Source organism: Heptranchias perlo, chromosome 16 (genome assembly GCF_035084215.1).
Source record: "Heptranchias perlo isolate sHepPer1 chromosome 16, sHepPer1.hap1, whole genome shotgun sequence".
NCBI classification, from domain to species: Eukaryota; Metazoa; Chordata; class Chondrichthyes; order Hexanchiformes; family Hexanchidae; genus Heptranchias; species Heptranchias perlo.
The window spans coordinates 51,387,058-51,399,122 of record NC_090340.1 but is presented as its reverse complement, the minus strand read 5'-3'; positions in this window follow the sequence as shown (position 1 = coordinate 51,399,122).

Sequence of the window (12,065 nt, the reverse complement as noted above, 5' to 3'; positions counted from 1 at the left end):
GGGGTAAACAAAACCATAAACCAGGAGAGCAAAGCTGGAATGCTTGACTCAGTTGAAAGTCTTCATAAATTGAGTTATAAGGTTATGGGTCACTTCAGAACACATAATCTAAACTGGCACTTCGGTACAGTACTGAGGGCATTCTACATTATTAGAGATTTGTTAGAAAGTGAAAGTCCATCTGCCTGTTCATGTGGCCCCTTTTGAAGAACAGGAAATTATGCTGGTGTTCTCCCTTAAGCAACACAACCAAAAAAATAGATTAACTGGTTATTCTTCCCATTGCTATTTGTGGGACTATGCGTGAAAAATGGCTTTGGCATTTGCTTATATTGTAAACAATTTTACAACACCAAGTTATAGTCCAGCAATTTTATTTTAAATTCACAAGCTTTCGGAGACTTCCTCCTTCCTCAGGTGAACGAAATGAAATCGAAGGAAGGAGGAAGCCTCCGAAAGCTTGTGAATTTAAAATAAAATTGCTGGACTATAACTTGGTGTTGTAAAATTGTTTACAATTGTCAACCCCAGTCCATCACCGGCATCTGCACATCATTTGCTTATATAGCAGCAGTTATTGGACTCAAAATCAATTCATTGTATGTGAATGCTTTGGGACATCCAGGGAGATGTAATAAGGCACTATGTAAACTATGTCAGTTCTTTTTTTCTGAAGTGCTCCACCATTGGAGTTTTCCTTGCGTCATATCTAAGAGTGTTGCAGACTGGCACATTCCAAGGTCCAGGACTACGTGCTCAGGGACACACTGAAGCTGGGTGAGGCAGCCGCAAAGGCTCTGTGGGGAAAGGCAACCATTTAGAGCCTCCCTGCCATTGTGTACCGAGGGGCTGAAATCAGGGAAAAACGCCCCAGGGCAAAATGTGAAATTCAAATTGCTGTAATGTACCTGTAATAAATCAGTAATCAATAATCTGTATTGAGTATAATGCAATGAGACACCCCAGAGTGTCATGAACTGTAATTATGTACAATGTGTTAATTGGACGGTACTTGATGTAACCTGCAAATTGTATAATCTGTATTGTGTACGTTTGGAATGTGATATAACAACTGTATTGTATGTTTTGCTGCAAATTTTATGAATAAAGTATATTTTTGAAAAAAAAATCTGCATCTGTTGTTAAAGATTGATTGCTATGATTAGTCAACAACTCTATTGTCATTGTATCATGCAATGAATGACCAGGATGGTAGAAGGCGAACTAGATGGACATTGGTCTTTTCTCGTCGAGCATTTCCTATGTTCTTTGGTAGTATTTGAAGTTAGAACTGGATAGTTCTAAAAGGGTTGCATTCCTAGCACTGACATCCTGCATCCTAATGAACATTAAAATTTACCAAAAATGTGAACTTTAAGAAAAAAAAGATACAGATTCGAACATTGGAAAAGAATTACAGAAGAGATCAACAGATTGTTATTCATTTATGGAAGCAGGAAAATTGTGTAAAAGGAAGAGCTTTGAAATTAATGACTGGACCCAAACAAAATGGATGGGAGTCGAGCCATCAACTAAAGGACTGCAGGGGTTCATAATATCTTTTCTGAGGAGCTACAGAAGAGGGAAGAAGCTCAGTCATAAATGGGACAAATTCAACTGTTGGATATAAGCCAGTGCCAATAAAAGATACTATTAATCATATTCAATAAGAACTGGGAGTGAGAAATCCCTTAGACAGCAGTCATGTATATAGCTTTAAAAGAGATAAATTCAAAGAAATGAGGGAAAACTAAAACAAATGGACAAGGTTAGGTTTCTCAACAAAACTTCAATAGAAGACAAGTAGAACACCTTTAAAGGAATAAGGCTGAACATACAGGATAAATACATTCTGAAAACCAACAAGCTCAGACGAAACAAATGTGGCCCTAAATGGATTAACAAACAAATTAAAGGTGAAATAAAGAGGAAAAATGACATCTACGAATCTTGCAGGGAGAAAGGGTAAATTTTCTCTGGGATGAATATAAGAAAATACTGAAACAACAATAACAATAACTTGCATTTATATAGTGCCTTTAACATAGTAAAATATCCCGTGGCGCTTCAGAGGAGTGTTATCAAACAAAATTTGATACCTCGGAGGGTTGTAGGGCTGAAGGAGGTTACAGAGATAAGGAGGGGCAAAGCCATGGAGGGATTTGAAAAGAAGGATGAGAATCTTAAAATCGAGGAATCCCTGGACCGGGAGCCAATGTAGGTCAGCAAGCACAGGGTGATGGGAGAACGGGACTTGGTGCGAGTTAGGATACGGGGAGCAGAGTTTTGGATGAGCTCAAGTTTATGGAAGGTGGAAGATGGGAGGTTAGCCAGGAGAGCATTGGAATATTCAAGTCTAGAGGTAACAAAGGCACAGATGAGGGTTTCAGCAGCAGATGAGCTGAGGCAGGTGCAGAGTCAGATGATGTTACATAGGTGGAAGTAGGCGGCCTTGGTGATGGACTGGCTATGTGGTCAGAAACTCATTTCAGGTTCAAATAGGAGGCCAAGGTTGTGAATGGTCTGGTTCAGCCTCAGACAGTGGCCAGAGAGAGGGATGGAGTCGGTGGCTAGGGAACAGTGTTTGTGACAGGGACCAAAGACAATGGCTTCGGTCTTCCTAATATTTCATTGGAGGAAATTTTTGCTCATCCAGCACTGGATGTCAGACAAGCAGTGTGATAAATGAGAGACAATAGAGGGGTTGAGAGAGGTGGTGGTGAAGAAGATGTGAAATCTGATGTGTTTTCGGATGATGTCGCTGAGGGACAGCGTGTAGATGAGAAAGAGGAGGGGGCCAAGGATAGATCCTTGGGGGACTCCAAAGGTAACAGTATGGGAGCGGGAAGAGAAGCCATTGAAGGTGATTCTCTGGCTACGACTGGATAGATAAGAATAGAACCAGGTGAGCACAATTCCACCCAGCTGGACGATGGAGGAGAGTCGTTTGAGGAGGATGGTGTGGCCAACCCTGTCAAAGGCTGCAGGCAGATGGAGAAGGATGAGTAGGGACAGTTTACCAAGGTCACAATCACATAAGATTTCATTTATGACTTTGATAAGGGCCGTTTCAGTACTGTGGTAGGGGCTGAAACCTGATTGGAGGGATTCAAACACGGAGTTGCGGGAAAGATGGGCATGGATTTGGGAGGCGACAATATGTTCAAGGACTTTGAAGAGGAAAGGGAGGTTGGAGATGGGGCTGTAGTTTGCAAGGACAGAGGGGTCAAGGGTGGGTTTTTTGTGGGGTGGGGTGATGACACAGATTTGAAGGGGAGAGGGACAGTACATGAGGAGAGGGAGCTGTTAACAATATCAGCTAACATGGGGGTCAGGAAGGGAAGTTGGGTGGTCAGCAGTTTGGTGGGAATAGAGTTGAGGGAACAGGAGGTGGGTCTCATGGTCAAGATGAGCTTGGAGAGGGCATGAGGGGAGATAGGAGAGAAACTAGAGAAAGATGTGAGTTCAGGGCTAGGGCGGGGGAGGGGGGAACCTTAGGGGAAGTTTAGGGGAAGAAACGTGTTAAATATGTGACCAAAGAGGCAAAGAGTAACCTCGAAAAAATATTGCAACGGAGGAATAGTTTAAGAAACAATTGGATACTGACATGGGGAGATTTCAGGATCTTTCTAATGGATGAACTAACTGGATGGCCTACCTCACCCATAACTATTTTATGATCCTGTAATCTAGTCTGGACTGGTTGTGTAAAGGATCCTGAAGATAACCCAATGACTACACTGCTGAGCTGGGTTATTCAGTGCTCATCAGTACTTTAAACAATACTCTACTCTGAATTAAAAACAGAAAATGCTGGAAACACACATCATCTGTGGAGAGAGAAACAGAATTAACGTTTTAGGTCGATGACCTTTCATCAGAACCGGAAGATGTTAGTGATGAACAGCTTTTAAGCAAATACAGAGCCAGGGGGGGCAGGGAAACAAAAATAGGGAAAAGTCTGTGATAGGATGGAGGGCAGGAGTGATTAAACAATCAATTCTGAGGATGGGGTAAAGGGTCTGCTGTGTGGGGGGGAGATTCCTGGCCAAAGAAGTGGGCACGGAAGCGAAGGCGGCTGAAGAGCCTTTTCTATGGCATTTTGCCTCAGCTGCCGTTGCTGTTACAAAGGTTAGACACATTTTTTGGTGACAGACATTCTGCTTTATTTTCTGACCACAGTCAGAAAGAGATCAAAAACCTCCCAATACGATGGGTGTGAGGTGTTTATCAATTATGGAGACAAACCATTGAATTGCTTATTATATACAGACTATGAGCAAACAATCTCAAGCCTAGCTTATTAGCATTTTAACTACCCGCTGACTCAGATCCTCTTATTTTTTAACTTGCAATATTATGCTATGCGTTTAAATTACAACATTAAAAGTAATTATTTTTTTCCAAATTCTTTGGAAAATCCTCCCTTTCGAGGGTAGTCAGACTTCCCCATCTGAATCCATGTTAACTACTGTTTACTGGGTTATTGTCATATAGGTAACTTTTAAGTTTATTCCTGATAATTGAGACAATTATTTTACACAGAATTAATGTAAGACTAATGGGTCTGCAGTTGCTTCTGTTTTGAAAATAAGCACCTGTTCCCAATCATTCGGGACTTCCCAGTTTTCACTGACTCCTTCATAATGACCATCAATGCTTCACAAATCTCTTCTTTTGTCTTTTTTGTAATTAGCGATAAATACTATCCATCACTGGGGATTAATTTGTTTTTCACCCTTTTAGTCTGTCTGGGACTTCCATCTCATTCATAACAGTCATTAATTTTGCTTGGATTCTTGCAATTTGGGAGGGGGCATATTGTTCATGTCTTCCTTAGCAAATACCTGAAGGAAGTGATCATTTAATGTATTAACTATATTATGCTTAACCTCAGTTTTAGCTCTGTTACCATATTTTAAGGTCCTACCTCTGACTGTCCTTTCTGTTCTTGGGCTAGAGAGGAGGTAAAGAAATCAGCCAGGATTCTCCGTGCTGATTGGTATATAGTGACTCTTGCTGGAATGTATGCATGTGCATACATTGGGTGATGACAGGATTGGGCTTGGTAAGACAGCCTGCCATCTCTCAGCATCCATGGAATATAAAGGGGTGGAAGTTATGCTCCAGTTGTATAAAGCTCTGGTTAGACTGCATCTGCAGTACTGCATTCAGTTCTGAGCACTACACCTCGGGAAGGCTATATTGGCCTTGGAGCGGGTGCTGTGCAGATTCACCAGTATGATACCGGAGCTAAAATGGTTAAATTATGAGGATAGGTTGCATAGACTAGGCTTGTATTCTCTTGAGTATAGAAGATTAAGGATTGATCTAATTGAGACGTTAAAGGTGATTAGAGGATTTGATAGGGTAAAAAAGAAAGACTTGCATTTAAATAGCACCTTTCACAACCTCAGGAAATCTCAAAGCGCTTTACAGCCAATGAAGATCTTGGCTCAGAAGATCAGGAAATAGAATCAGCATGGATGGAGATAAGAAATAACAAGGGGCAGAAACACTGGTGGGAGTAGTTTATAGGCCCCCTAACAATAGTTATACTGTTGGACAGAGTATTAATCAAGAAATAAGAGGTGCTCATATCAAAGGTAATGCAATAATCATGGGGGGCTTTAAACTTCATATAGACTCGGCAAATCAAATTGACAAAAGTAGGTTGGAGGTCGAGTTCATGGAATGAATTCGAGACAGTTTCCTAGAGCAATACGTCATGGAACCAACCAGGGAACAAGCCATTTTAGATCTTGTCCTGTGTAATGAGACAGTGTTAATTAGTAATCTCATAGTAAGGGATCCTCTGGGGAGCAGCGATCGTAATATAATAGAATTTCATATTGAGTTTGAGAGTGACGTACTTAAGTCCGAAACTAGAATCTTAAACTTAAACAAAGCCAGTTACATAGGTATGAGGGGCGAGTTGTATAAGATTGATTGGGAAATTAGATTAAAAGATATGACGGTAGATAAACAATGGCGAGCATTTAAAGAAATATTTCATAATTCTTAACGAATATACATTCCATTGAGGAATAAAAACCCCATGGGAAAAGTGATCCATCCGTGGCTAAGTAAAGATGTTAAGGATAGAATTAGATTAAAAGAAGAGTAGTAAGCCTGAGGCTAGGAAGAGTTTTAGAAACCAGCAAAAGATGACCAAAAAATTGATAAAGAGGGAGAAAATAGAATATGAGAGTAAACTAGCAAGAAATTTAAAAACAGATTGTAAGAGCTTCTACAGTATGTAAAAAGGATGAAAGTCGCAAAAGTAAACATGGGTCCCTGAGAGGCTGAGACAGGAGAAATTATAATGGGGAATAAGGAAATGGCAGAGACGTTAAACAAATATTTTGTATCTGTCTTCACAGTAGAAGACACAAAAAACATACCGGAAATAGTAGGGAACCAAGGGTCTAATGAGAGTGAGGAACTTAAAGTAGTTAATATCAGTAAAGAAAAAGTACTGGAGAAATAATGGGACTAAAATCCAACAAATCCCCTGGACCTAATGGCTTACATCCTCCGGTTCTAAAAGAGGTGGCTGCAGAGATAGTGGATGTATTGTTTGTGATCTTCCAAAATTCCCTAGATTCTAGAACAGTCCCAGTGGATTGGAAGGTAGCAAATGTAACATCGCTACTGAAGAAAGGGGGTAAAGAGAAAACAGGGAAATACAGGCCAGTTAGTCTGATATCAGTAGTCGGGAAAATGCTGGAATCTATGATTAAGGATGTGGTAATGGGGCACTTAGAAAATCATAATATGATTAGGCAGAGTCAACATGGTTTTATGAAAGGAAAATTGTGTTTGACAAATCTACTGGAGTTTTTTGAGGATGTAACTAGCAAGGTAGATAAAGGGGAACCAGTGGATGCAGTATATTTGGATTTTCAAAAGACATTGAATAAGGTGCCAATCAAAAGGTTGTTAGACAAGATAAGTGCCCATGGGGTTGGTCATAATATATTAACATGGATAGAGGATTGGTTAACAGGCAGAAAACAGAGAATAGGAATAAACGGGTCATTCTCAGTTTGGCAGGCTGTAAATCGTGGGGTGCCGCTTGGGCCTTAGCTATTTACAATCTGTTTAATGACTTAGATGAAGGGACTGAGCGTAATGTATCCAAGTTTGCTGACGATACAAAGCTAGGTGGGAAAGTAAGCTGTGAGGAGGACACAAAGGGATATAGACAGGTTAAGTGATTGGGCAAGAAGGTGGCAGATGGAGTATAATGTGGGGAAATGTAAGGTTATTCACTTTGGTAGGAAGAATAGAAAAATTGAATATTTTTTAAATGGTGAGAAACTATTAAATGTTGGTGTTCAGAGGGATTTGGGTGTTCTTGTACATGAAACACAGAAAGTTAACATGCAGGTACAGCAAGCAGTTAGGAAAACAAATGGTATGTTGGCCTTTATTGCAAAGGGGTTGGAGTACAAGAGTAAGGAAGTCTTGCTGCAATTGTACAGGGCTTTGGTGAGACCACACCTGGAGTACTGTGTACATTTTACCTAAGGAAGGATATACTTGCCTTAGAGGCAGTGCAACAAACATTCACTAGATTGATTCCTGGGGTGAGAGAGTTGTCCTATGAGGAGAGATTGAGTAGCATGGGCCTATTTTCTCTGGAGTCTAGAAGAATGAGAAGTGATCTCATTGAATCATATAAGATTCTGAGAGGTCTTAACAGGGTAGATGCTGAGAGGCTCTTTCCCCTGGCAGGAGAGTCCAGAACTAGAGGGCATAGTCTCAGGATAAGGGGTCGGACATTTAGGACTGAGATGAGGAGGAATTTCTTCACTTAGAGGGTTGTGAATCTTTGGAATTCTCTATCCCAGAGGACTGGATGCTCAGTCGTTGAATATAGTCAAGACTAAGATCGATAGATTTTTGGACTCTAAGGGAATCAAGGGATATGGGTATTGGGTGGGAAAGTGGAGTTGAGGTTGAAGATCAGCCATGATTTTATTGAATGGCAGAACAGGCTCAAGTGGCCATATGGCCTAATCCTGCTCCTATTTCTTATGAAAGTATTCTTGAAGTGTAGTCACTGTTGTAATGTAGGAAAAGCAGCAGCCAATTTGCACACACCAAGATCCCACAAACAGCAATGTGATAATTACCAGATAATCTGTTTTAATGATGTTGGTTGAGGGATAAATATTGGCTAGGACACAGGGAGAACTCCTCTGCTCTGCTTCGAAATAATGTCATGGGATCTTTTAAGCCCATTTAAAAGGCAGATGTCTCATCTGAAAGCCGGCACCTCTGACAGTGCAACACTCCCATAGCACTGCACTGGAGTGTCAGCCTAGATTTTGTGCTCAAGTATCTGGAGTGGGACTTGAACCCACAACTTTCTGACTCAGAGGTGAGTGTGCTACCACTGAAACTATTTCCTCTATGGGGGAATTCAGAACAAGGGGGCATCACCTTAAAATTAGAGCTAGGCCATTCAGGGATGATGTCAAGAAACACTTCTTCACACAAAGGGTAATGGAAATCTGCAACTCTGTCCCCCAAAAAGCTGCTGAGTCTTGGTCAACTGAAAATGTAAAAACTGAGATAGATTTTAGTTAGGTAAGGGTATCAAGGGATGTGGAACCAAGGCAGGTAAATGGAGTTAAAATACAGATCAGCCATGATCTAGTTGAATGAAGGAACAAGCTGGATGGGCTGAATGGCCCACTCCTGTTCCTGTGTTTCCGATCCATAGAATCATAGAAAGGTTACAGCATGGAAGGAGGCCATTGGGCCCTTCGAGTCCATGCCGGCTCTACGCAAGAGCAATCCAGCTAGTCCCACTCCCCCACCCTATCCCCATAGCCCTGCAATTTTTTTCCTTTCGAGTGCTTATCCAGTTCCCTTTTGAAGGCCATGATTGAATATGCCCCAACCATCCTCCCTGGCAGTGCATTTCAGATTCTAACCACTTGCTGTGTAAAAATGTTTTTCCTCATGTCACCTTTGGTTCTTTTCCCAATCACCTTAAATCTATGTCCTCTGGTTCTTGACCCTTCTGCCTCTCCATCTACTCTGTCTAGACCGCTCATGATTTTGAATACCTCTGTCAAATCTCCTCTCAGCCTTCTCTGTTCCAAGGAGAACAACCCCAGCTTCTCCAGTCTATCCATGTAAATAAAGTCCTTCTTCCCTGGAATCATTCCAGTAAATCTCTTCTGCACCCTCTCTAAGGCCTTCACATCTTTCCTAAAGTGTGGTGCCCAGAACTGGACACAATACTCCAGTTGTAGCCGAACCTGTGTTTTATAATGGTTCATCATGACTTCCTTGCTTTTGTACTCTATGCCTCTATTTATAAAGCCCAGTACCCCGTATGCTTTCTTAACCACTTTCTCAACCTGCCCTGCCATCTTCAATGATTTGTGCACATACACCCTCAGATCTCTCTGTTTCTGTAGCCCTTTTAGAGTTGTGCCCTCTAGTTTATATTGCCTCTCCTCGTTCTTCCTACCAAAATGTATCACTTCTCATTTTTCTGCGTTAAATTTCATCTGCCATGTGTCTGCCCATTTCACCAGCCTATCTATGTCCTCTTGACGTCTATCATTATCCTCCTCACTATTCACTACACTTCCAAGTTTTGTGTCATTTGCAAATTTTGAAATTGTACCCTGTACACCCAAGTCCAAGTCATTAATATATATCAAGAAAAGCAGTGGTCCTTGACAGTATTGGTAGGAATGACCATCGCACAGTCCTCATGGAGATGAAGTCCCGTCTTCACACTGAGGATACCACCCAACGTTTTGTGTGGCACTACCACTGTGCTAACTGGGATAGATTCAGAACAGATCCAGCAGCTCAAAACTGGGCATTCATGAGGTGCTGTGGGCCATCAGCAGCAGCAGAATTATATTCCAGCACAATCTGTAACCTCATGGCCCGGCATATTCCTCATTCTATCATTACCAACAAGCCAGGGGATCAACCCTTGTTCAATGAGGAGTGTAGAAGAGCATGCCAGGAGCAGCACCAGGCATACCTAAAAATAAGGTGCCAACCTGGTGAAGCTACAACTCAGGACTACATGCATGCTAAACAGCTGAAGCAACATGCTATAGACAGAGCTAAGCGATTCCACATCCAACGGATCAGATCAAGGCTCTGCAGTCCTGCCACATCCAGTCGTTAATGGTGGTGGACAATTAAACAACTAACGGGAGGAGGAGGCTCTGCAAACAACCCCATCCTCAATGATAGCGGAGTCCAGCACGTGAGTGCAAAAGACAAGGCTGAAGCATTTGTAATCATCTTCAGCCAGAAGTGCCGAGTGGATTTGTTTTTATTCGTTCACGGGATGTGGGCGTCGCTGGCGAGGCTGGCATTTATTGCCCATCCATAATTGCCCTCGAGAAGGTGGTGGTGAACCGCCTTCTTGAACCGCTGCAGTCCATGTGTTGAAGGTTCTCCCACAGTGCTGTTAGGAAGGGAGTTCCAGGATTTTGACCCAGCGACAATGAAGGAACGGCGATATATTTCCAAGTCGGGATGGTGTGTGACTTGGAGGGGAACGTGCAGGTGGTGTTGTTCCCATGTGTCTGCTGCTCTTGTCCTTCTAGATGGTAGAGGTCGCGGGTTTGGGAGGTGCTGTCGAAGAAGCCTTGGCGAGTTGCTGCAGTGAATCCTGTGGATGGTACACACTGCAGCCACAGTGCGCCGGTGGTGAAGGGAGTGAATGTTTAGGGTGGTGGATGGGGTGCCAATCAAACAGGCTGCTTTATCTTGGATGGTGTCGAGCTTCTTGAGTGTTGTTGGAGCTGCATTCATCCAAGCAAGTGGAGAGTATTCCATCACACTCCTGATTTGTGCCTTGTAGATGGTGGAAAGGCTTTGGGGAGTCAGGAGGTGAGTCACTCGCCGCAGAATACCCAGCCTCCGACCTGCTCTCGTAGCCACAGTATTTATGTGTCTGGTCCAGTTAAGTTTCTGGTCAATGGTGACCCCCAGGATGTTGATGGTGGGGGATTCGGCGATGGTAATTCCGTTGAATGTCAAAGGGAGGTGGTTAGACTCTCTCTTGTTGGAGATGGTCATTGCCTGGCACTTATCTGGCACGAATGTTACTTGTCACTTATGAGCCCACGCCTGGATGTTGTCCAGGTCTTGCTGCATGCGGGCTCGGACTGCTTCATTATTTGAGGGGTTGCGAATGGAACTGAACACTGTGCAGTCATCAGCGAACATCCCCATTTCTGACCTTATGATGGAGGGAAGGTCATTGATGAAGCAGCTGAAGATGGTTGGGCCTAGGACACTGCCCTGAGGAACTCCTGCAGCAATGCCCTGGGGCTGAGATGATTGGCCTCCAACAACCACTACCATCTTCCTTTGTGCTAGGTATGACTCCAGCCACTGGAGAGTTTTCCCCCTGATTCCCATTGACTTCAATTTTACTAGGGCTCCTTGGTGCCACACTCGGTCAAATGCTGCCTTGATGTCAAGGGCAGTCACTCTCACCTCACCTCTGGAATTCAGCTCTTTTGTCCATGTTTGGACCAAGGCTGTAATGAGGTCTGGAGCCGAGTGGTCCTGGCGGAACCCAAACTGAGCATCGGTGAGCAGGTTATTGGTGAGTAAGTGCCGCTTGATAGCACTGTCAACGACACCTTCCATCACTTTGCTGATGATTGGATTGGATTTGTCCTGCTTTTTGTGGACAGGACATACCTGGGCAATTTCCCACATTGTCGGGTAGATGCCAGTGTTGTAGCTGTACTGGAACAGCTTGGCTAGAGGTGCAGCTAGTTCTGGAGCACAAGTCTTCAGCACTACAGCTGGGATGTTGTCGGGGCCCATAGCCTTTGCTGTATCCAGTGCACTCAGCAGTTTCTTGATATCACGTGGAGTGAATCGAATTGGCCGAAGACTGGCTTCCGTGATGGTGGGGATATCGGGAGGAGGCCGAGATGGATCATCCACTCAGCCCTTCTGGCTGCAGATGGTTGCAAACGCTTCAGCCTTGTCTTTTGCACTCACGTGCTGGACTCCGCCGTCATTGAGGATGGGGATGTTTGCAGAGCCTC